The 23,944-nt window shown below is 45.1% G+C and overlaps 1 protein-coding gene across 2 annotated transcripts in view; it reads right to left on the reverse strand.

Annotated features, from left to right (window-relative positions):
• The window catches only part of NDP (norrin cystine knot growth factor NDP), a 59,621-nt gene extending 36,810 nt beyond the window's left edge, over window positions 1-22,811 (reverse strand). Inside the window, exon 1 of one of the 2 annotated variants that reach the window (XM_033947738.1) lies at window positions 22,640-22,811. The gene's annotated coding sequence lies outside the window, so the exon portion shown is untranslated. Of the gene's footprint in view, window positions 1-22,612 lie in introns of both variants that reach the window. The other variant, XM_033947737.1, reaches the window with a different exon arrangement.
• Window positions 22,812-23,944: the final 1,133 nt, after the last annotated feature.

Here is a 23,944-nt window from a genome sequence, read left to right on the forward strand (position 1 = left end):
AGAGAGCAACTTTTCTCGTTACTTTACAATCAGAAGAGTAGAAATTAATAATTTTGAGAGCTTATGTCCCTAAGAAAGCTGAATTATTTTGTGGGGAAGTTATTCAAGTGGGACGAAAAGCCTTTCTTCAGTTAAAAGCTAGGCTCTGTGAAATTGGAGCATCCTTTTTTTTTTTTCTTAAATTCCCATGTAAATGCCTGATTGATTTCCAAGGCAATCGTTAGATGTTTCTTGATCCTGTTCAATTAGAGTCTTCCTTGGCTGGGAAATCAGCCAAGGAAGAATTGCCTGGGAAGTAATCGAGCTATATATGGGTATATTTCATAGATTTCTTAAGATTTTTTTCTTGATTGAGGATAGAGAAAAAGTTCAAGGAAAAGAATGCCTGGATTTTACTAAATTATTGACTTGTCAAGTGGACATGGTACCTGATGTTTTCCCATAAGGTGGACTAGTGGAATTTGATGATATTGTTTGTTTTGTGTTTTAATTTGTTTCTTTCTTTTTCTGGATCTTTTTTGTAAAGATTGAATAAAAGTGAAAAATAAATCCAAAACCAGCTTCTGTAGTTTATTTTAATCATTGAATTCAGTTGTTAATTGTCTAAGATGTGTTAAATTTTTACATATTGATACTAGTCTCAGGTTTTTAGAGAATGACACAGGAACAAAATTTTTCCCTGTTCCCGCAGCCTCTGTCTCTGTCCCCATCCATGGGATCTATCCTCCCACCTGTCCCTGTGACCTTCTCTATGCAGCATCCCAGCACCTAACTTTAGCCAGCCTATAGAAAATTAACCCCACGCCCCTAAGTCTATAAAGTAGGAGTCCAACTTCACATAAAAACATAAAAATAGCCATACTGGGGAGCTGCTTCTTTTCCTGTTGGGATGTCAGAGGAGACTTCTTTTCGCTGCCCTGTGTCTCCCGCAGCAGCGGCAGGGCTCGGTGGTGGAATCGGACAGGCACTCTAAGAGAAGGACCCCTGACGTCATTGGATCCGTCTCTGCTTTAAATTCAAGACCGCTGCCGAGGTTGCGGCCGCAGCCGTGCGGCCACAGGGCGTGGCCGAAGGGGCGTGCCCTAAGGGGCAGGTCCCACCCCTTGGGAGCCCCTTGGAGCAACGAGAAGCCAGGGAGTGGGAACTCAGGTTGTATAACTTTAATCTGTCATATCATGGGGAAAAGGAAAATTAAGCCTACGAGCTCAACACCTGCTGTTTCTGGTCCCATGGACAGGCACTTGACTTTTTCTACAGATAATCCACCACAACCTTTACTTGATATGAATTCTCCCATGTCGGGTGCATTGATGAGCTCCCTCGAAAGGACCCCCCCCCCCCCCTTCACCCAGTATTTCATGATAGCGGGAAGATTACCCCCGCTATTTCTACTGAATATGTGGTTTGGGGTTCCGGAACCGTGCTTTCTCTTTGAGATTCTGAAATGTTGCTACTGTTTGAGGTTCTGGAACCTTGCTTTCTCTTTGAGATTTTGGAATGCTGCTACTGTTTGAGGTTCCGTAACCTTGCTTTCTCTTTTAGATTCTGGAATGTTGCTACTGTTTGGGGTTCCGGAATCTTGTTTTGTCTTTGAGATTCTGGAATGTTGCTACTGTTTGGGGTTCCAGAACCGTGCTTTCTCTTTGAGATTCTGAAATGTTGCTACTGTTTGAGGTTCTGGAACCTTGCTTTCTCTTTGAAATTCTGGAATGTTGCTACTGTTTGGGGTTCCGGAACCTTGCTTTCTCTTTGAGATTCTGGAATGCTGCTACTGTTTGAAGTTCCGGAACCTTGCTTTCTCTTTGAGATTCTGGAACCTCAAACAGTAGCAGCATTCCAGAATCTCAAAGAGAAAGCAAGGTTCCGGAACCCCAAACAGTAGCAACATTCCTGAATCTCAAAGAGAAAGCAAGGTTCCGGAACCTCAAACAGTAGCAGCATTCCAGAATCTCAAAGAGAAAGCAAGGTTCCGGAACCCCCAAATAGTAACAACATTACATGCTAATTTGGTGCTACTTTTCTCATTAAGCAACTGAATTGCGCACATGATTTGGGCACGCTCCCAGATTTGAGCATGTAATGTTGTTACTATTTGGGGGTTCCGGAACCATGCTTTCTCTTTGAAATTCTGGAATGTTGCTACTGTTTGGGGTTCCGGAACCGTGCTTTCTCTTTGAGATTCTGAAATGTTGCTACTGTTTGAGGTTCTGGAACCTTGCTTTCTCTTTGAGATTCTGGAATGCTGCTACTGTTTGAGGTTCCGGAACCTTGCTTTCTCTTTGAGATTCTGGAATGCTGCTACTGTTTGAGGTTCCAGAATCTCAAAGAGAAAGCAAGGTTCCGGAACTTCAAACAGTAGCAGCATTCCAGAATCTCAAAGAGAAAGCAAGGTTCCGGAACCCCAAACAGTAGCAACATTCCAGAATCTCAAAGAGAAAGCAAGGTTCCAGAACCTCAAACAGTAGCAACATTTCAGAATCTCAAAGAGAAAGCACGGTTCCGGAACCTCAAACAGTAGCAACATTCCAGAATTTCAAAGAGAAAGCATGGTTCCGGAACCCCCAAATAGTAACAACATTACATGCTAATTTGGTGCTACTTTTCTCATTAAGCAACTGAATTGCGCACATGATTTGGGCACGCTCCCAGATTTGAGCATAGAAGTTTGAGTGCTATATATAGAACTAGGGAACAAACATTAAAATAATCATAGTGGGTCAGACGAATGGTCCATCTAGCCCAGTATCTGTCTTCACGGTGGCCAATCCAGGTCACTAGTACCTGGCAAAAAACCCAAATAGTAGCAACATCCCAAAATTTCAAAGAGAAAGCAAGGTTCCAGAACCCCAAACAGTAGCAACATTCCAGAATCTCAAAGAGAAAGCAAGGTTCCGGAACCCCAAACAGTAGCAACATTTCAGAATCTCAAAGACAAAACAAGATTCCGGAACCCCAAACAGTAGCAGCATTCCAGAATCTCAAAGAGAAAGCAAGGTTCCGGAACACCAAACAGTAGCAACATTCCAGAATCTCAAAGAGAAAGCAAGGTTCCGGAACGCCAAACAGTAGCAACATTCCAGAATCTCAAAGAGAAAGCAAGGTTCCGGAACCCCAAACAGTAGCAACATTTCAGAATCTCAAAGACAAAACAAGATTCCGGAACGCCAAACAGTAGCAACATTCCAGAATCTCAAAGAGAAAGCAAGGTTCCGGAACACCAAACAGTAGCAACATTCCAAAATCTCAAAGAGAAAGCAAGGTTCCGGAACCCCAAACAGTAGCAACATTCCATGCCTATGGTTAGCGTGCAATTTATAGAATAAGGTCAGTTGTGTGCACAACTTAATTCAATAATTGGCTGTTAATTGGATCTAAGCCAATTATTGTTTATAAATGGCTAGTTGGAACCATTAAGCATTTACACACATAACTGCCCTTAGTCACTATCCCCCCTTTTACTAAGGCGCGCTTCCCAATTTAGTGCGCACTAATTGCTATTGTGTCCATAGAATATAATGCACTAGCATTTAGCGCGCGCTAATCTTTAGTGCGTTAAATCGGTTAGCACGCGCTCACTCATTTAGCGCGCCTTAGTAAAAGGACCCCTATGTATAAGTTGTGCACTCAAATTCCAGAATGAGCAACTTCAAAAGGTGTGGGGCAGGGGCATTCACTCAAGATGCCAGCAGAATGGGGGGGGGGAATCTGTGCCTAATTTACATGCAAGAACATTCACCCGGTGTCAGCTGGACATGGATCTTGGTACTATGCGTTATTCTGGAAACGACATATACAGTAATTTGGAGTCGGCACACTGACAAATGTGCCCCGACAATTGTGCGCACAGACAAGTGCACGCAGAACAATGCCGCCCCGTCAACTGCACCCCATCAAATGTGCACACTAAAGAGGGAAAGCCCTGATTTGCTTAGACTCCTCTGGCCCCGTGCCTGGGAGGGGGTTGAGGAACCTCAAGCCCCTCCCATTCGATTGGGCCTGAGGAGTCTGAGCAAATCAGGGTCTTCTAGATATCGACTTATATAAAGGGTTCCCATAATCATTATGTAAACCTAACCCTAACACAGGGATGTCAAAGTCCCTCCTCAAGGGCCACAATCCAGTCGGGTTTTCAGGATTTCCCCAATGAATATGCATGAGATCTATTTCCATGCACTGCTTTCATTGTATGCTAATATATCTCATGCATATTCATTGAGGAAATCCTGAAAACCCGACTGGATTGCGGCCCTTGAGGAGGGACTTTGACACCCCTAACACTAGGTAGGAAGTGAATCTTTTAAGTGTAATGGGGGGTCCCCCCCATCCCCCTCAAAAAAGAGGGTTACTTCCTAACCCTAAAAAAGACAAAATAGTATCCGATTGTCGGAGCGCATTTGACAGGTCACCTCCCATTCCATGCATGCATTTGTCGTGCGTGCAATTGTGCGCGCATTTGACGCCTTGGAGTCATATAATGAAAAACCTTAAAAGCCATCACCAAAACTTTTAAAATGCACCTTTTTTTTCAAAATAGGAAGCCACTGCGCAGTAGTTAAAGCAGAAGAGACGTGATCAAAAGGACCAAGATTTTTTAAGAGTCTCACAGCAGCATTTTGTGTACGATGTGGCTCTTTGACTGGGAGCCTTACAAACAGACCATTGCGGTAATTCATACGTGACAAGACAAATGCAGCAACTGAGCAAAATCGGATTCAGATAAATGCACCTGAAGTCTTTGCAGTTGACGTAAGTAATAAAAAGATAATAATAATAATTTTATTCTTATATACCGCCATGCCCATCGAGTTCTAGGCGGTTCACAACAATTACATTAGGATCCGCATTGACATGCCGATTTACAAACAATGTATTGGATTTACAACACCTTCAGCCGAACATGGCTGAAGAAGCGGAAGTGGGAAGGAGAGAAGGAGGAAAGCGGTCAATAGAGGGGGGGGGGGAAGGGCCGAACGGGCCGAATGGGCCGATTTACCACAATTTATTGGATTTACAACAACTTTAGCCGAACTTGGCTGATGAAGAAGGAAGCGGGTAGGGGAACAGGAAGACAGCGATCAATTAAGGGGGGGGAAGGGTCGAACGTGTGGCCAGGTAATTCCGGAAAAGGGGCGTTACGGGGCTTGTTTGTTGAATAGATAAGTTTTGAGTGTTTTTCTGAAGTCGAGGTAAGTGGGAGCCTCGAGAATCATTTGGGCGATCCATGGGTTCATCTTGGCACCAAAGATGACACAAAATGTGATAAATGATTGGTTGGGGGTAAGACCTGCATCTAAGGCAATACCCAAACAATAATAATAATAATAATAACTTTATTTTTCTATACCGCCATAGTCAATCGACTTCTAGGCGGTTTACAGTGTAAGAAGGCTGGACAATCAGCGAACAACAAGAGGTCTCAATACAATACAATAAATCAACATACAATACAATACAATACAATGCAATACAAAGATTCTGTATACAATACAGTACCATATAGTACGAGTCTAACTACAATATAATACAAAAATCTGAACACAATACAATACATAAGTCTGAATACAATACAATACATAAGTCTGAATATAATACTATACATAAGTCTAAATACAGTATCCTACAATGAGTCTAAATATAATACAATATTGTAGAAGGGAAAGTTACGTATAGTTTGGAGTTCAATAGGTAATGAATATCTGAGTATTTCTTTAGAACTTCCATTGAGTTGGAGTTCTATGGAAAGCGAATATCTGAGTACGTGAGGGGCATCTTTAGAGAAAGAAAGGCGTTTACAGTGAGGGAGTCCTATTGAAGGGGGGGACCGTTTTAGTCCGTGAATTTTGCGAATAAGGCGGTTTTGATCGATTTGCGGAATGCACTGTAAGACTGATTAGGTTTATTTATGTAGTTTACGAACTTGATTTCTTGCTACCAGAACTTGACTACGAACTTGAACTTGAACCAGAACTTGAACTACGAACTTGACTTACGAACTTGACTACGAACTTGATTTCTGGCTACCAGAGTAGTTGCTTCCCAGTTAATGGAGGGTTGGGTATTCTGACAAGTATCTCTGTGTAGCCAGGCAATTATATGAGGAACATTGCTGCGTGTCATACCTCCCATGGATCGCTACAAAGGTAGGCTCTTCTTGATTATGACAGGGATAGGCATTCAGTTGATAACCCGCAATTGGAAGAATTGTGATCGCCTCAACTTTCCGTTTTGGTGGGCCAGTTTATGTTTTGGGTACAAATACAAAAAGATGAATGCGGATATGTTGGGTCAAAGCAAATTATTTAATTTGGTTTGGGGCCCGTTGACATCCTTTCGTAATTCAACATAGTTATCTAGGTTTAGAAATCTTTTGTTTATGTTTATACATGTCCAGGACGAGGAGGGTGGGTGGAGGGGGGATATCTTTTTGGATTATTTCTTGATTAAATTGATGGAGGCGAGGGGTGGGATATTTATCTTATGCATTGTTATTAATGGAATTTAACTGCTTCTATTGTTATTCGCCTCTGTATAATTTATGGCCTTGTGTTTTAGTTTTGAAAATGAATAAAGTTTTAAAAAAAAAATCTGTTTTGGAAGAATTTAACTGCAATCTACTGAAAATTGTCCAATCTTTAATCTCTGTCAGAAACATCCTCAGTTTTTCCAATTGCATGTCACTATCCAAACCAGTGGTCTCAAACTCGCAGCCTGGGGGCCACATGAGGCCCGCCAGGTACTATTTTGAGGCCCTCGGTATGTTACCATTGTTCTGGAACGTTGCCCGCCTCACGGCTGTAACCTCACGCAAGCGCTTTCCTGCGTCTGTACGCGATTGTGAGGTGGAGTGGAGAGGACAATCGCGTACAGACGCAGGAAAGCGCTTGCGTGAGGTTACAGCCGTGAGGCGGGCAACGTTCCAGAACGTAAGGTAACCCTTGGAGGCAGTGCAGCTTGTGTACGTAATCTCGTGAACTTTCGTGAAATTCGGCACCTCTCCTAGTGGTGACTGCTCAGTGTAAGATGGCGGTGGTTGCTCCCGGTGCTGGAGGAGGTGAGAGCTGAAGGCGGTTGCGGACGTGACCACCGGACACTTAAGGCACAAGTTTTCCAGACACAAGTCAGATATTGATTCTCTCGTCTACAAAAAAGCCTAGAGGAGTACATCAAAATCTTGATACTTTAGATTACACAATTTTGCATGAGGTAAAACTCGTTATAGTTTCTAAATCTTTCCTTAATTGCTTCTGATAATTTCAGCTATACACAGCTGAAAGCAGTGCAACATGCAGAAAGTGAAAAACTATCTAAACTTCACTTTCTCTAAGTTGCACTGCTTTGAGCTGTGTATAGCTGAAATTGTCAGAAGCAATTAAGAAAAGATTGATATACTATAGCGAGTTTTACCTCATGCAAAGTTGTCATTTCTTTAATAAGACATTAACCATTTTTTTTTCTGCAGCCCTCCAAGTACCTACAAATCCAAAATGTGGCCCTGCAAAGGGTTTGAGTTTAAGATCACTGATCTAAACCCAAGGGAACAAATAACTGGACCCAGAAGAGGGGAAGTCGTGAGGCAAAGGATGTCGAACACCCGGCGATGTGCACTTTACTGGAGAACAGCACGGAATTAAACAAAAGGACTCGACACTGGCAGTGTTTCGGCAATCCTGCCTTTGTCAAGAGTCCATAACAGTTGCTCTGTCTTCTTATAAATGCTTGTGAGGACACAAACTGAAAACGTGGGATATGGCAAGGTTGGCCCTTGGCAGCTTGCCATAGCCACGTTCGATTCCCACGTTTTCTCTTTGTGTCCTCACAAGCATTTATAAGAAGACAGAGCAACTGTTATAGGCTCTTGACAAAGGCAGGATTGCTGAAACACTGCCAGGAAGTGACGTAAGAGGAAGAGCCGACACTGATGCAACAGCAGGTTGGAGGTTGCTGTTCGCACGAGGTTACGGGGGACGTGCGACGGTGAGTGGCGGGAAAGGAGCGGGGTGCGGAGAGGACAGATGCCTGCGCCCTCACCAAGATGGCGCCGGGGGTGGGTTGCCCGCCCTGCCCCCCCTTACTACACCGCTGGCTGGAATATTTGCACCCTAAGGGCTAGATTCACTAACCTGGAGATCCGGGTCCGGCCCATGGGTGGTTGGAGGCAGGCCGACCGAATCACCAACTACCTTCATGCAAATTGGGGTGATTGGAGGCACGCCCCCATCCGACGACACGGATCGCTAGGTAACGATCCCCACACATGCGCAGACCATCTACTTTGCCTGTAGATGGTCTGCACATGCTTACCAGAGCTGCCTGAGCGTGCGATGGGGCGGGGTGCCCGCGAGCAGAATATAGAGGATTTTTTCAGCAACACCGACTGGGCTGGCCGATCCAAAAAGAAGCGGCTGGTGGGGACCAGTCGCTCACGACCTTTCCTGCTCTCTGCCAACTCCTCCTGCCTTTCAGCCCTGCCGCCCTGACTCTCCTGCTCTCTGCCGCCTTCCCTGCAGCGCGAGCCCGCGGGTTTAAAGCGGGGCTGCACTGTGGCGTGTTCTCGCGCTGCAGGGAAGGCGGCAGAGATCCAGAGTCGGGACAGCAGAGATCAGTCTGGGCGGCAGAGAGCAGGGGGAAGTTTGGAGTTCAGGGCTGCGGGGCGAGAGTAGGGTGGAGGTTCGGGGCAGAGAGCAGGGCAGTGAGAGGAGAGTCGGGGTGGCGGGGCTGAAAGGCAGGAGGAGTTGGCAGAGAGCAGGAAAGGTCGTGAGCGAATGGTCCCCACCAGCCGCTTCTTTTTGGATCGGCCAGCCCAGTCGGTGTTGCTGAAAAAGTTTAGTGAATGGCGTCCTTCCTGCTTTCCATGCCGCTTACCCTCATTTGCCTGCGTGGATCGGAATCGGATCGGCCACGAGGTTAGTGAATCGGGTCGCAAAGGGGTCACGTTGGTTTACGTAGCGAATCTATCCCTTCAGGGCCTTGCTGTCTTTGGACGTGTCGCTCCACATATTTCATCACACTGTACCAGGTTTTTCGGTTTTCACTGACTATGTAGAAAATCCATTCAAGCGTCCAATATTAATTGAAGAGAAGTGTTTTTGCTGAGTTTGCAGGCGTCCTCAATGTGCTCTGAAGACTATTTGTTACATGAAGCTATTGCAGCTTTCGGCATTTATGGAGAAAAAAACACATTCCTATCTTCCCTCAGACTTTTTTCTCTTGTTTTTCCACTGGAAGCCGTAATCATTCATTGTCACCTACTGCCATTAATTAACACTTGAATTGTAACTTGGTCACGGTACATTTGGGATGGATATCATGGATTAACCCTGAAATGTTACAAACCTTACCTACATGTCACTTCCTCGGGTGTCTTGTAGCCACGTAGAGCAGACAGGTTTTATACCCAAAGGATCCCATTTTTCAAATCAGTAACGTTATACCTCTGTTACGGAGTTCAGTAATCTGCAGGTGAATCTTAAGGGGGGGGGAGCCAGAGAGTAAAGCAGGGCAAGTCTCTCCAGCAAGGGCTGAAAATCAGTGATGTGGGTGGGGGCGCTGGCTCCTCTCTGCCATGTCCTGCCACGTTTATGCCATCCCTCCCTCCCCACCCCGTACCTCTGTATTATCTTTGCTAGCGTGAGTAACTTCTGCCTGTTGCTCGTGCCAGCCCGGTTCCTCTCTGAATCACTTCTGGGTCACGGGGCCAGGACGTGACGTCAGAGGGAAATCCAACGCAAGCGCGAGGAGCATGCTGCCGAGGCCACTCGTGCTGACGAAGATTTAGAGGTCCGTGGGGGTGGGGAGGGAGAGCACGTGTGGAATGGAGGGCAGGAAGGAGCGGGGATAAGGTGGACGCATAAGGAGCGGGGGCGCGGGGGGCACCTCCACCCCGGGCGCCTCCTACCCTTACTACGCCACTGCTGAGAATCAATGAGGGAAAAAAAAGTTAGGTGACTGCTCCGTGTTTGCAGAAAGGATGTGGTAAGAGCGGATAGCGTAGCTGGTTTTATGAAAGGTTAAGACAAGTTCCTGGAGGAAAAGTCCATAGTCTGTTATTAAGAAAGACATGGGGGAAGCCGCTGCTTGCCCTGGTAGCATGGAATGTTGCTCTCATTGGGGTTCCGGAATCTTGCTATTCTTTGAGATTCTGAATGGAATGTTGCTACTCCTTGGGTTTTGGCCAGGTACCTGGATTGGCCACCATGAGAACGGGCTACTGGGCTTGATGGACCATTGGTCTGACCCACTAAGACTATTCTTATGTTCCCAACATCAGCGCTTATAGAACAATCCTGGAAAAAAATATATAACTGCTGGAAGTGGAGTGCAGTCAGGGCCCTCGGGGAATTCATCCCACTCCCTAAAGGCCCTGATGGCGGAAGCAGCACCTATAGTTGCAGAGGTTCTCAGCCCTCACCGTCAATCTGCACAAGCCTACTCTTGGGCTTTCCCTCTGCCGGAGTCTTTCCTTCTTATGTAACTTCCTGTTTCGCAAAACAGAAAGTTACAGAATGTTCACCCTCTCCAGGGTGGGGAGAACGAGAGGGCACTCTCTAAAGTTGAAAGGGGATAGATTCCGTACAAACGTAAAGAAGTTCTTCTTCACCCAGAGAGTGGTGAAAAGCTGGAATGCTCTTCCGGAGTCTGTTATAGGGGAAAACACCCTCCAGGGATTCAAGACAAGGTTGGACAAGTTCCTGCTAAACTGGAATGTACGCAGGTGAGACTGGACTCATTTAGAGTACTGGTCTTTGACCTGGGGGCCGCCGCGTGAGCGGACTGCTGGGTAGGATGGACCACTGGTCTGACCTAGCAGCAACAATTCTTATGTTCTTATAAGGAAGGACTCTGACAGTGGGAAGGCCCAAGAGCAGGCCTCAATCGGTGAGTCCGATTTGGGGTTTGTTTTTTTTTCAAAATGAATTGATTCAGCCAAACGAATTGGTGCTGCTCTACTCCAGATACCTTCTTGGTGCTCTACAAGGACTGGCCATAACATCAGAAGATGTCAAACAGATTGGTATGTACTGTTTGATTCACATCTTGGGGGTGGGGGGTGAGTCAGTAACCACTGAGGGGCCAAGGTGGGAGCCATGCTTTCATGCGCCCAGTGGTCACCTGTTCAGTTTGGCCACCTTTTTGACACATACTCGTTACTGAAACAGGTCTAGCCTCAAACATCCAAGTTTTGCCCTGGACTTTTTCTGCAATGTCCCGTTTTTGCAGAAAGGCAACACCAAACAAAGAATCCAACAAAACTGCTGTGAAATGTCAAGTCAGAAGACAAAGGAAAAAACTGCAGTGATGAAAAGTCAAGAAAAGCTCACATTTGAACTTCGTTTCCCCCCTAGTTAGAGGTTGTAAACTGAAAAAACACCATGAACACCTTCTCTCACATCAAGCAGCATCATGGGGTAAAGGTCTAGAACAATTGCTTTTGCCCACTACTTATGAGGAATTCAGGAAACACCTAAAAACATACCTATTCCTGAAGTATCTAGACAACTGACCCAACTGATTGTGGATATCCAAAAGTTTGGAAGGAAAGAGGAGGTTCTGCTGTTGGGAGATTTCAACCTGCCGGATGCGGACTGGAATGTTCCGTCTGCGGAATCGGAAAGAAGTAGGGAGATTATGGATGCCTTTCAAGAGGCTCTGCTCAGACAAATGGTGACGGAACCCACAAGGGAAAAAGCGATATTGGATCTGGTCCTCACAAATGGAGAGAGTATCTCTAATGTTCAAGTGGGTGCTCACCTGGGTAGTAGCGATCATCAAACGGTTTGGTTTGATATAACGGCTAAAGTGGAGAACGGCCGCACGATACTTAAAGTCCTAGATTTCAAACGTACGGACTTTAATGCAATGGGAAAGTACCTGAAGAAAGAGCTGATAGGATGGGAGGACATAAGAGAAGTGGAAAGACAGTGGTCTAAGCTGAAAGGAGCGATAAAAATGGCTACGGACCTTTATGTGAAGAAAATCAATAAAAACAAGAGAAAAAGGAAGCCGATATGGTTCTCCAACCTAGTGGCTGAGAAAATAAAGGCGAAAGAGTTGGCGTTCATGAAATATTAAAAAACCCAAGAAGAGGAGAGCAGAAAGGACTACAGGGTGAAACTGAAAGAAGCCAAGAGAGAGATACATTTGGCGAAGGCACAGGCGGAAGAACAAATGGCTAAAAATGTAAAAAAGGGAGATAAAAATTTTTTCAGATATATTAGTGAAAGGAGGAAGATAAAAAATGGAATTGCTAGGCTAAAAGATGCTGGGAACAAATATGTGGAGAGTGATGAGGAGAAAGCAAATGTGCTAAACAAATACTTCTGTTCTGTGTTCACAGAAGAAAATCCTGGAGAAGGACCGAGATTGTCTGGCAAAGTTACACGAGAAAATGGAGTAGATTCTGCGCTGTTCACGGAGGAGGGTGTTTATGAGCAACTTGAAAAACTGAAGGTGGACAAAGTGATGGGACCAGATGGGATCCATCCCAGGATACTAAGGGAGCTCAGAGAGGTTCTGGCGAGTCCTATTAAAGACTTGTTCAACAAATCTCTGGAGACGGGAGTGATTCCTGGGGATTGGAGGAGAGCGGATGTGGTCCCTATTCATAAAAGTGGTCACAGGGATGAAGCAGGAAACTACAGGCTGGTGAGCCTCACTTCAGTTGTTGGAAAAATAATGGAAGTGTTGCTGAAAGAAAGGATAGTGTACTTTCTTGAATCAAATGGGTTACAGGATCAGAGGCAACATGGCTTTACAAAAGGTAAATCGTGCCAAACGAACCTGATTGAATTTTTTGATTGGGTGACCAGAGAGCTGGATCGAGGACATATGCTAGATGTAATTTACTTGGATTTCAGCAAAGCCTTTGATACAGTTCCTCATAGGAGGCTGTTGAACAAACTTGAAGGGCTGAAGTTAGGACCCAAAGTGGTGAACTGGGTCAGAAACTGGCTGTCGGACAGATGCCAAAGGGTGGTGGTTAATGGAAGTCGCTCGAAGGAAGGAAAGGTGACTAGTTGAGTCCCTCAGGGTTCGGTGCTGGGGCCAATCCTGTTCAATATGTTTGTGAGTGACATTGCTGAAGGGTTAGAAGGAAAAGTGTGCCTTTTTGCAGATGATACCAAGATTTGTAACAGAGTAGACACCGAAGAGGGAGTGGAAAATATGAAAAAGGATCTGCAAAAGTTAGAGGAATGGTCTAATGCCTGGCAACTAAAATTCAATGCAAAGAAATGCAGAGTAATGCATTTGGGGATTAATAATAGGAAGGAACCGTATATGCTGGGAGGAGAGAAGCTGATATGCACGGACGGGAAGAGGGACCTTGGGGTGATAGTGTCCGAAGATCTAAAGGCGAAAAAACAGTGTGACAAGGCAGTGGCTGCTGCCAGAAGGATTCTGGGCTGTATAAAGAGAGGCGTAGTCAGTAGAAGGAAGAAGGTGTTGATGCCCCTGTACAGGTCATTGGTGAGGCCCCACTTGGAGTATTGTGTTCAGTTTTGGAGACCGTATCTGGCGAAAGACGTAAGAAGACTTGAGGCGGTCCAGAGGAGGGCGACGAAAATGATAGGAGGCTTGCGCCAGAAGACGTATGAGGAGAGACTGGAAGCCCTGAATATGTATACCCTAGAGGAAAGGAGAGACAGGGGAGATATGATTCAGACGTTCAAATACTTGAAGGGTATTAACGTAGAACAAAATCTTTTTCAGAGAAAGGAAAATGGTAAAACCAGAGGACATAATTTGAGGTTGAGGGGTGGTAGATTCAGGGGCAATGTTAGGAAATTCTACTTTACGGAGAGGGTAGTGGATGCCTGGAATGCGCTCCCGAGAGAGGTGGTGGAGAGTAAAACTGTGACTGAGTTCAAAGAAGCGTGGGATGAACACAGAAGATTTAGAATCAGAAAATAATATTAAATATTGAACTAGGCCAGTTACTGGGCAGACTTGTACGGTCTGTGTCTGTGTATGACCGTTTGGTGGAGGATGGGCTGGAGAGGGCTTCAATGGCTGGGAGGGTGTAGATGGGCTGGAGTAAGTCTTAACAGAGATTTCGGCAGTTGGAACCCAAGCACAGTACCGGGTAAAGCTTTGGATTCTCGCCCAGAAATAGCTAAGAAGAAAAATTAATAAAAAAAATTTAAATTGAATCAGGTTGGGCAGACTGGATGGACCATTCGGGTCTTTATCTGTCGTCATCTACTATGTTACTATGTTACATCTCTTTCTCCTCAATAAAGGTTTCTTTTTTTTTTTTCAGTTCAAAATAATTTTATTAGTTTTTGTTTTTATAACAGTAATACAACAGTATAGTGCAGTACGAGGTACAAAACAGCAGCACATGCCAACAGACACTACAGAGTAAATGACTCTATAAGTACATGTGAATATCGAATGCGCAAGAAGAGAATATATGATAATTCTCCATAACATATGAGGCCAAAAATATAGCATACCTTAATATAAAGAGAAAATAATAACACAAAAAGAAAGAAAGGTCATGAGTTAGTATAATCAAGGATAAGTTTCCAAATGGCATGGAAATGGGGCAGTGTATTCGACTTTTCTGCATATACTTTTTCATATTTGTTTGTGATGCACAGTGTATTCCACCATGTGTGCCAGTCCGCTTTGGAAAGATCTTTCCAATTGTGTAAAATGATTTGTACAGCTATGGATAGCATTATTGTAAGGAGACTAATTTCAGCTGTAGATAACGACTCCGAAAGGGCTTGATCTCTTATGAAAAGTACAGAGAACGAAAGGGTGTCAGTGATGTTCAAGATATCGCATATGGATTTTCATACTTTGTCCCAATATAGTTGAATAAGTGGACATGCAAAGAGAAGGTGTTCAAGTGTTCCAACATGTTGCATGCATGACCAGCATAATGTAGAGGATTTCCCATCAATCTTGTTAGCCAACACCGGTGTCCATACAGCTCTGTGCATCACGAAGAATATAGACTGTAATAGTGACGCAGATCTGACAGATTTAGAGAATGAGGACCACACTCCAACCCAGTCTGTGGCATCAGAGGGCAGACTCAATTGCTGGTGCCATTTAACTTCTGTTTCCAGAGGTCCACTAAAGGAGGATTTCTGCATTTGTTTATACCAAAAGGACGCCTTGAGATGAGTGTCTTCCATACTGTTCAGAGCGGACTGTAATCCTGGGGAATCATGTAATGCCATATCAGATGGCATAGATTGTTTAATACAGTGCTAGAGCTGCAACCATCGAAAATGTTGTGAGATAGGTAGACCTGTCTTGGCCGCCAGTTCTGGAAAAGGTATCCAGTCTGCTTTCGTCATAATGTCTTGTAATATCCATATGTTACAATTTTGCCATGGTCTCCAATTCACTATTTCATTCTGAATCTTGAATTTGTCATTATTCCAGAGAGGAATTGAATTAGAGTTATTCCATACCACTGCGTAGGTAGAGTCTACCTCATCAATAGCCTTTTTGTAAGATGTCAGGATGGCATCAAGCTTATCTCTTTTAGTCAATAAAGGTTTCTTGACCTATTAATCACTTTCTTCACCTCTCTTAAGTTCAATCAATTTATACCTTCATTTAATCTTTTGTAAACCGCATAGAACTTCATGATATTGCAGTATATAAAATGTTATTATTATATATATATATATATATAGTTATATATATAGTTATAAAACAGTTTGTATTCAAAAGGATTGATGAACCTGGACCCAACATGGTCCGTGTTTCGAAGAAACACTCCTTCCTCAGGGGTCCTGATGGATAACAACTGGATGACAACTTGGATCGGCAGTAAACAGGACAACATCTGCTCAGCTGTTTACTGCTGATTCCAGTTGTTATCCATCAGGACCCCTGAGGAAGGAGTGTTTCTTCGAAACACGGTCCAGGTCGGGTCCGGGTTCATCAATACTTTTAAATATAAACTGTTTTATGATTATATTTTTAAAATATATACACTTCCCCCTCTGAATCCGCCACACATTGAACTGAGGATTTCAACGTATCCCCAACAGTGACACCTAGATCCTTTTCCTGGGCAGTGACTCCTAAAACAGAACCCAGCGTCACGTAGCTATAGTTCGGGTTCCTCTTTCCCACATGCATCACTTTGCACTCGCTCACATTAAACGTCATCTGCCATCTTGACGCCCCGTCTTCCAGTCTCTCAAGGTCCTCTTGCAATTTTTCCAAAATCCTCTTGAGATTTAACAACTTTGAGCAATTTTGTGTCATCAGCAAATGTAATTATCTCACTAGTTATTCCCATCTCTAGATCATTGATAAATATGTTAAACATCAGCGGTCCCAGCACAGATTTATATCAAAAATACTCTTCACTGAATCTAATGTTTTGTACCTTATTGTGGCATAGGAAGAGGAAGCAGTGGATTTTTGTGTTTAAGGGATTTGCACTTATATGTCACATTTTTTGGAGCACAATTGGATTGAGAGCACTTGGAAACTAACCAGCAGTATACTATAGACCTTATTCAATAAGACTCTCGCACCCCCCGACCGGAAGTTGATCATGGAGCATTTCCATCAGAGTTAAGTGCAACTTCGATACAAAACATGGCCTTACAAACTTGCGTGATAGATTTACAATAATAAATATATCAACGTTTAAGGCAGGCAGGTGGGTGCGATGATGTCTTGTTTTTTTTGTTTTTTTTTTGAGAATACCGAAATATTTAATTAATTAATTTAAACACAGACTGAAAACGCATCTGAGTCATAGACTTTCATATAGGAGAGGGCAGGCTGGAGAAGGGAAGATCAGAAAAAGATTCTACAGAAAGTGTCCTGTCAGGGCAGGAAGAATATGGAAAGACTGAAGAAAATAAAAATTAAGGACAGCCCTTCAATCTTGGTTTTCTGTCTTAAAAACAGCTGTGGAGCGGGTACTTGGCATCTGGAAGTGGAGAAAGGTATATGTTGGGGGGGCATTTCATGCAGCCTGGCTGCAGATCAGCGGATGGTTTTGACAGGGCTCTTGAAGTTGCTTGCTGCTTGCAGCTGTAACTGGTAGGCCATTGGATGGATCTTGAATCCATATAATCTGGGCACAAACTGATTGGCTGGTCGCTTGGGCCTATACTCGGGGTGCACTATGAAAAGCATGTGAGGGAAGCCAGTGCCAAAGTATGCACCATCTGTATGGTGATGCCGGGAAGACTTGGGGGTGTATACATCCATGCATTTGGGGCAGTAGAGTTTCACCATGGCTTCTCCAGGAATGTCAGATAATCCAATGGGGAGCATCGGTTGGTTCTCGCAGTAAACCGGGGACAGTACCCAAAGTCTCCTTGCTGGTATTTCTCAAGCATCTGGGCTTGTTTTAACATCATTAGTTGACACTACTGCTGTGTTTAGATGGTGTTTTAAACTGAGCACTCATAACATGATATTTAATTTATTTTTTTCATATATATTTATATAACACAGTTTTTAAAGAATAAAATTATTATTTTTGTTTTTTCATTGAATTCTAATATAGATTTTTTTTTTTTTGCAAGGGGTGACCAACAATTCAAACTATCCTGTCCTTCTAGCAAAGGTATCAAAGGAGTCAAGACCTTTGGTCAATCTTTGACCTTCAAGTTCCCTCAACTTTGGAACAATCTTCCACTCTTTCTAAGAAGCTCTGTCTCCCTTCCCTTTTTTCGTAAGTCTTTGAAAACTATCCTGTTCACTAAGCATTTTGGTAACTCATTCTCTTTGATATCTCCTTCTCTATAGTTCTTATTGCCTAAACTAACTATTGTAAACTGAGATGAGCTTTCCTATATTGAAGTCTCGGTATACAAAGCCAAGCATTAGATTAGATTACCGTATTTTCTCGCATATAACGCGCGCGTTATACGTGGTTTTTACGTACCGCGCACACCCTTGCGCGTTATACGCGTGAGCGCGTTGTACAAAATTTTTTTTACATAGTTCCCCCCCCACGTCTGATTCACACCCCCCCCCCGCAGGACCGCTCGCACCCCCACCCCGAAGGACCGCTCGCACGGACCCGACCATGTGCCCAAGGCCCCGCCCCCAGGTGGGACCTAAGGCTCCCGGGCCTATTCTGATTGGCCCAGGCGCCTTAGGCCCCACCAGTAGGCGGAGCTTTGGGACGGATGGGCCAATCCGGCCTCATTCCGTCGTTGGCTGCCTGCCGGACAGGCGGGTTTGGCTCCCGTCTGTCCGGCCAACTATACAAAGGTACGGGGAAGGGGGGTGGGGGTGTCGTGGGGGTCGGCCAGGGGGGTCGCGGGTCGGCTGGGGGGGCGGTCGGAGGTTCTTGGGGGGGGCGGTCGTTGGGGGAGGGGGGTTTGCGTCGAGGGCAGGAGGGCCTGGGATCCCTCCTGCCCGTAATGTAGTGCGGGGTGGGGGTAGGGGGTCGCCATGGCCAGGAGGGTTTGGGCTCCCTCCTGGCCCGAACAACTAGCGGGGGGGGGGTTCGCCAGAGCCAGGAGGACTTGGGCTCCCTCCTGGCCCGATATTGTTGGGGAGTTGGGGAGTCGGCGGGGCAAGAGGGCTTGGGCTCCCTTTTGCCCCGATCGTGTCGGGGAGTCGGGGGGGGCAAGAGGGCTTGAGCTCCCTCTTGCCCCGATCGTGTCGGGGGTGCCGCGGTTGGCTGGGGCAAGAGGGCTTGAGCTCCCTCTTGCCCCGATCGTGTCAGGGGTGCCGCGGTTGGCTGGGGCAAGAGGGCTTGAGCTCCCTCTTGCCCCGATCGTGTCGGGGAGTCGGGACCGCTAAGAGGAAGCAGCAGGACACCGGTAGGAGCTTCTACATGATGGGGGGTCGGGAGGCTGTGGGGGTGCGAGCGGTCCTTCAGGGTGGGGGTGCGGGTGCGAGTGGGAGTGCGTGCGAGCGGTCCTTCGAGGTAGGGGTGCGGGTGCGTGCGAGCGGTCCTTCGGGGTGGGGGTGCGAGCGGTCCTGGGGGGGGTGAATCGGACGTCAGGGGGGGCATCAGGCTTTCAGGGTGGGGACAGGACTTCAAGGGGGAGAGGAGAGTCGGGCGGGCGAAAGGAGAGTCGGGGTGGCCAGAGGAGAGTCAGGCGACGACGGGAGAGTCGGGCAGCATGCGCGGTATATGGGTGTGCGCGGTATATAAAAATTTCTGTACATAAATTTGTGTTTTTTGCGCGCTATACCCGTGTGCGCGTTTTACACGGGTGCGCTTTATCTATGTGAAAATACGGTAGATATTACCTCTTATCCCATAACTTTCAAATTTCCTCAGAAGTCTTTCAAGAGGTACTGTGTCAAATACGTTTTGAAAATCCAAATACACAATATCAACTGGTTCACCTTTATCCACATGTTTATTCACCCCTTCAAAGAAATTCAGTAGACATTTTTATTTTGCCGAAACACAGCCCGTGTTGGGTCATTTTTGGTTTTTATCCTGTGGGTCACTTGTGACTGCATGTACCCTTTGTGGATTTTTTTTTAAGATTATTGGTTTTAAGTTTTTGGATGCTTATTAAACTACAAAGTGGTACTTCCGATCTTCTGTTCCACAAATCTTTGTGTTGTTTTGATGCTATCAAATGACCCAACCACCAACACACACATACACACACACAAATTTATTTTAATTACTGTGGTTTTCTGTCTGTTAAGTGCCACATGCAACCTTTCTGGGAGATGTACAACCCAACAGATATACTTGTCCTACTAGTCTAATAAAGGAAACTAGGTGCTACAAGAATAGCCTTACTGGGTCAGACCAATGGTCCATCAAGCCCAGTAGCCCATTCTCACGGTGGCCAATCCAGGTCCCTAGTTCCTGGCCAAAACCTAAGGAGTATCAACATTCCATACAGAATCCCAAAGAATAGCAAGATTCCAGAATCCTAGAGAGTAACAAGATGCTAGAATCCCAAAGAGTAGCAGCATTCCATATAGAATCTCAAAGAATAGCAAGATTCCGGAATCCTAGAGAGTAACAAGATTCTAGAATCCCAAAGAGTAGCAACATTCCATGCAGAATCTCAAAGAATAGCAAGATTCCGGAATCCCAGAGAATAACAAGATTCTAGAATCCCAAAGAGTAGCAACAATCCATGCCACCGATCCAGGGCAAGCAGTGGCTTCCCCCATGTCTTTCTCAATAACAGACTATGGACTTTTCCTCCAGGAACTATGGACTTTTCCTCCAAACCCTTCTTAAAAGTGTTAACATGTCCCTGCTCTTAGAGGTTAATACAAATGTTATCATCTCCTCTATGAGTTCAATGAAGTTTCCCACTAGCCTCCAGTCTAGAGTATCTTGTGATGACTAATTAGTTGGCGCTCAGAGACCAGAGATACTGCTATAAATCTCTCAAGAGAACAGAAGTCTAATTATTTATTATTATTGAAAAGATAAGCAATAGATCTCCATAGCCCATTATACACGGTAGGTTTAACCACAAATGTTAGTGAATAATTTACATAGTTTTTCTAAGTAAGAAGTTTTGCAAATGACAAGATGAGTTCCCTATTTATGCTGCGTGAATGAACTGCACTCATGCTAAATAATGTTAGATATACAGAGTCAAGTTTAGCATACAATTTGGTCTTTATTTCCATATTCAGTTAACAACCAAAGTGGATCTAGTTCAGCGTACAGTAGAATACATATGGTTTGAAAGGAGTGACTGGATTTACGGGAAGAGGTAAGTTTTCATTGCTTTACTGAAGTTCAGAAGCCCTTTGAGGGATCTGATGTGAGGACATAGTTGATTCCAAGTGGGAGTAGCAATGGCGTTTGGCCCTCTGGAGTTGGAGGGGACGACCAGGAGGTATTTGCAGACGTGTTTCCTCCTTGGAGTGGAGTGGTCTGTTTGGGACGTATGGAGTAGAGAATGACAAGGGGAAAAAATTTATCACCGTTCCCGCCCCGTCCCCGCGAGCTCAGTCACCGTCCTGCAAACTGTCAGATCCCATCCGCACAAGCCTCAAATAGTTATGATTTTATACTGAATTTATTTTATTAAAGCATAAAATATTATGTACAATTGTCATTTTATAAACACAAATAATACAGAGCAAGTATCAATAAAACCCCTGTGTCCCCTCCCTTTCACAAATATCCCCTCTACTATTGTGAAAACTGAACAATCCAAATTACTATAGAATGCTACATAGAAAAATCAAGCTAACAGAATACTTCAGGGGAGTTCAACTGGGGCAACTTCCCCCAGTCAGAGAGAGAGCCCTAAGCCAGCTGGAAGCTAAAGAAGCACAGCCTGGCCTTTGCGGTTCCCAGTGTCGCCCACCAGGCCTCTAGTCATGACAGCAGAGGGCGCTGGTGGGGACTAGATTCGGATCCCTAGCGTGTTCCCTCCAGTGCTGGTGGGTCTATGCATTTGTGCTCTTAAGGGTGCACAGCCCTCTGCATGTAGCCATCTGGGTCTCTCCTCCTCAGGAAGCTCCGTGCTCAGGTACTGCTACGCACTAACTGCTCCATTGGACTGTCAGACTGCTTCTGCCGCTGCTATCCACACAACGCTCTCTGTGGTCTCCTCAATTGGAATGACTTTGATACTGCTGTCCACAGCTCCACTCAAACCAAGACAAAACCAATTGCAAGAGTCTTTAGTATATTCACACAATAACTCGTAGCAGTAGGGTAGGAAAAAGAAGAAGAAAAAAAAATTTGCCCCCTTACAATTTTCTTGCTCTCCTAAAGGTGGCACCAGATCCCACTTCTGACACAAAGTGTCGCCCACCAGGCCTCTAGTCAGGACAGCAGAGGGCGCTGGTGGGGACTAGATTCGGATCCCTGGCGTGTTCCCCTGGAACTAGGGTAACCCTTAGGAGTAAACTCTGGCCTGGGCACTTGCCTCGGGCCACCCGGTAGGCTGGCTGTATTAGCCCAAAATCACCACCACACAAAACAAGTAGTGAAAAGAAAATTAGTCCTTATTTAGCCCTTTCACTGGGCTTAAAGCAAAATAGTCAGGCTGGAAATTGTAAATCACAAAGGCAATCCACACCACAGTTTTCATGAAACTCAAAAAGAAAAGAAAAAAACTTTACAGAGACACATGCAATGCCAAACAGAAAGAAGATACACCATAAACTGCACTACAGAGTTGTAGCTGTTTGCAATGGCTTGTGGTGCAGGTGGTCACACAGGTTTACTCAGGTCCAGCTTTATGCTGGTAAGTACTTCAAAGAAAGGAAGGTTGTTCCTTTTCCTCTTGGTTGGAGTGGTAAGTGTGGTCTGGCTTGCACAAAGGAGAAGAAATTCACAAATTAGCATTTATTTTAAAAAAACAATAAAAAACCCACAACCCTCAAAAATAAATACCAATCCTCATGGTCTGACTTCTAGGGCTCTTGAGCCTTCTCCCCAAGAACACACTCCCAATAGTCCACATCAGGCTGCAATTACTGCCAAAATGAGTAGTAAAAAAAACAAAAAACTTCACAGCCAAAAAGAAATGCAGGAAAAGAAAAAAACTCCCAAAACACTGATAGGGGAAAAGAGACAAAACTCCTCCAAGTCAGCTTCCTGCTTCTTCCTATAGAAGCTTCGGCTTCCCAGCCCCAGTTTACCCCAAACAGGCAAAGGAGAAAAAAACAATTCAAAACAGTTCAAAGGTTTAACCTTTCATGGACCCACCTCTATAACTTCAGGAAGGTAACTGACCTCCTCTGGCCCACATGGCTTCCCAATCTGGTGGTTCCCTGGAGGTTAGGGGTGAAGCCAGTCCCTCCTCAAGCATGTCCACCTCTTGGCCCAACCATGGCTCAGCAAGGCACTGCTTTGCTCCCTTGGTCCTTTCCACCAGCTCCTTCTGCTGCCTCCAGCACTGCTCCTGAGGCTGTTTCACTTGCGTCTCTTGCTCCTCCCCCAGCTCCTCCTTTAGCTGTTCCAAGCTCTGCATTTTATGCTTGGAAGAGCCACGCCCGCTGCACCTGGAGTGGAGGAGGGGAATTGATTCTCTAAGCTGAGGAGCCTGGCTTCCTCCATACTGCTTTTTAAGGGACTGTCTCAAAATAACAGGCTTCTCTTTAAAAGCAGTAAACCTTCTTGGCTCAGCAATAAACCTTTCCTGAGGTCTCCTTTGTGTGTGGCTAGGTAACCAGTCCCTGACTTGCTCAGCTTCACTGCCTGGGGAGTAGCCAGCTAACTCCTGACTATGGCTACTGACCTGGTCAGCTCTTTGGGTAAGGGACCGTAAGTTCCTAATGCTGCCTTTGCTTGGGAGTAAGCTAGCACTGGTGCTGGGTTGGTCGCAATAGTTATATCTAATACCAGCTCTGGCAGGATACATATTTCAAATCTGAAATATTCTAATCACAAAATATAAAATAAATTTATTTTTTCTACCTTTTGTTGTCTGGTAATTTTATTCTTCAAATCGGTCTCAGGCTTTGGTTTTGGGTTCCTTCTGTCTTCATCGTGGCATGGCTGGCTCCTGAAGGTAAAATAGGCCCAAGAGGAGCTGGGGAGGAGATGCCGAGTCTGACATGGGCGCAATTTATTTACCACAATTGCAAGACTTTTCACCGCTTCCACGGGGCGGTGAAAAGTCTTGTCCCCATTCCTGCAGTAAACCAGTTGCAAATGTTCCCATTCCTGCAGATTTACTGCAGTGACCACGGTTTACCGTGGTAAACGGTCCCCGTGCCATTCTCTAATATGGAGGAAGTTTGGTTGATATGTAACTGGGTGCCATGTTGTATAGGGATTTGGATGCTATTACTAGGCCCTTGAAGATACAACGTTTGGTAATGAGTAGCCAGTGGGCTGATGATACTGCTTCTGAGACGGAGTCGCAGGCGTAGAGGTTTTGCAGGTGTCTGCTGCATTTTGTAGTCTTCACAAAGCTCAAAAACGAAGCTATAGAAAAATTGTGAAAAAAAAAACTAGTTCAATAAACTCCCTGAGTTAATTAGTCAAAAGCAAAGATATACAAAAATTATGAAAAAAATAGATCCCTCCCCCACT

Source organism: Geotrypetes seraphini, chromosome 6 (genome assembly GCF_902459505.1).
Source record: "Geotrypetes seraphini chromosome 6, aGeoSer1.1, whole genome shotgun sequence".
Classification (NCBI taxonomy): Eukaryota; Metazoa; Chordata; class Amphibia; order Gymnophiona; family Dermophiidae; genus Geotrypetes; species Geotrypetes seraphini.